General features: G+C 33.6%; 1 pseudogene; it reads left to right on the plus strand.

Moving 5' to 3' along the window:
* The first annotated feature begins 220 nt into the window (after positions 1–220).
* Positions 221–1,169, plus strand: LOC132804507 (cytochrome f-like; annotated as a pseudogene).
* Positions 1,170–2,286: the final 1,117 nt, after the last annotated feature.

The raw sequence follows: 2,286 nt of genomic DNA on the forward strand, positions 1-2,286 counted from the left end.
ATGAATGACTAAAAAATGATAGATCAATTCAATTATAATGCTTGTTACTTTGTACATAAGCAACCCATTCAAAATTGTACTTATTATTTCTACCCATATGGGGCCTTCCTTTAATGTTCCAGTAAAATTATTTCAGTAAATAGCAGAATCATAGATAGAGAACTATACTAGCAACTTATCTAATTTTATTGTAGAACTTTTTGGGATCAATGATTGGACCATGTAAACTAGAAATACCTTTTCTTGGATAAAGGAAGAGATTACTCAATCTATTTCCATCTTGCTCATGATATATATAATAACTTGGGCACCCATTTCAAATGCATATCCCATTTTCGCATAGCAGGTTTATGAAAATCCATGAGAAGCAATCGACCATATTGTATGTGCCAATTGCCATTTAGCCAATAAGCCCATGGATATCGAGGCACCAGCGGTACTTCCTGATATCGTATTTGAAGCAGTTGTTCGAATTCCTTATGATCTGCAACTGAAACAAGTTCTTGCTAATGGTAGAAAAAGAGCTTTGAATGTAGGAGCTGTTCTTATTTTACCTAAGGGGTTTAAATTGCCCCTCCCAATTGTATTTCGCCCGAGATTAAAGAAAAGATAGGCAATCTATCTTTTCAGAGCTATCATCCCACCAAAAATAAATTTCTTATGACAAGTCCTGTTCCTATTCAGTAATATAGTGAAATCACCTTTCCTATTATTTCTCCAGACCCCGCTACTAAGAAAGATGTGCACTTCTTAAAATATCCCACATACGTAGGCAGCAACAGGGGATGGGGTCAGATTTATCCTAAAGGAAGCAAGAGTAACAATAATGTTTATAATCCTACAGCGTCAGGTATAGTAAACAAAATCATATGAAAATAAAAAGGGAGATACGAAATAACCACAGTGGATGCATCGGATGGACGTCAAGTGGTTGACATTATCCCTCCAAGACCAGAACTTCTTGTTTCATGGGGAGAGTCCATCAACCAGTAACGAGCAATCCTAATGTGAGTGAATTTGGTAAGGGGGATGGGGAAATAGTACTTCAAGATCCATTACACATCCAAGGACTTTTGGTATTCTTGGCATCTGTTATTGTGGCACAAATATTTTTGGTTCTTAAAAAGAAACAGTTTGAGAAGGTTCAATTCTCTGAAATGAATTTCTAGATTCGAAGATTTATCCACACCAAGCTCTAAAAAGAATCCAACTTTTGTCGCCAATTATGTTATGTAATTATGGATGATCAAAAAAGTTTTGAAAAGCTTCTTGTTTTTTATGTTTTTTCTACCTGAGTTTGGGAATTGAATTACTTGGACCACACTCCTAGTATGTATACTGTGAAGAAGACTATTTGAGTTTACTCCCCTCTTCTTTATTTCTTTGTTTCTTATTTCTTTGTATTTTCAAACCAATTTGAAGCGGTATGATTAGTTCAATATTATCAGATTTCAATGTCATAGAATGAATCAATAGTTTTCTATTCGATTGGATACTAAAAATTAAGAGATAAATAAGCGTAGAATAGAAACCAAAGTATAAGAGAAACAAGAGGAACATAAGTAATGATAGTGGACAAACAAAAAATATAGGAAACTTTAGTGAGCAAATAGAACTTCTTCAATGAACTTATAAAACTTATTAAAAACAAAATAGATATAATTGTGGTTGTGTCATCCAAAAAGAGGAAACAGAGTGATTCCTTCGTGATTTTGAAAGTATTGCTAGATACTATCAAGGAACAAATGTTCTGAATCAAGTAATGAAGTGAGTTTTCCAAAAACATCATAAAAAAATGAAACGGAGTTTTTTGACACATCGGAAAAAGTGATCCATTTTTTTTACCATTTAGACGAATAAACTATTATGATTATTCAGAACTCAACGGGCCTACCCCCTTTTTCTTTGTCTAATTCGAAGGGGCACCGTTGAGTTCTTATGCTTTCATATCATGTCTACAACTTGGTTCATCCGATTACTAAAGGGATGAACCTAATCCAGAATATGAACCATAAAAGAAAATACCAATTAAACCGATCACAAGAATACCAGTTACAGTACCTATTAGCCAAAAAGGAATCCTTCTAGTAGTATCGGCCATTTTTCCTACTTTCCTCCACATTTCATCAGGGGGTCATGCTAGAGACATAAACAGCCATAGATAATTATAAGATTATATCCTTTGGAATGAGATAAGAGAATTCCTACTATATTTTTACTATTCTCTTTTCTTCTTTTAATTGAAGAAATAATTGGAAAATAAAACAGCAAGTACAAAAATGAGTA

The sequence above is a fragment of the Ziziphus jujuba genome, chromosome 7, assembly GCF_031755915.1.
Source record: "Ziziphus jujuba cultivar Dongzao chromosome 7, ASM3175591v1".
NCBI classification, from domain to species: domain Eukaryota; kingdom Viridiplantae; phylum Streptophyta; class Magnoliopsida; order Rosales; family Rhamnaceae; genus Ziziphus; species Ziziphus jujuba.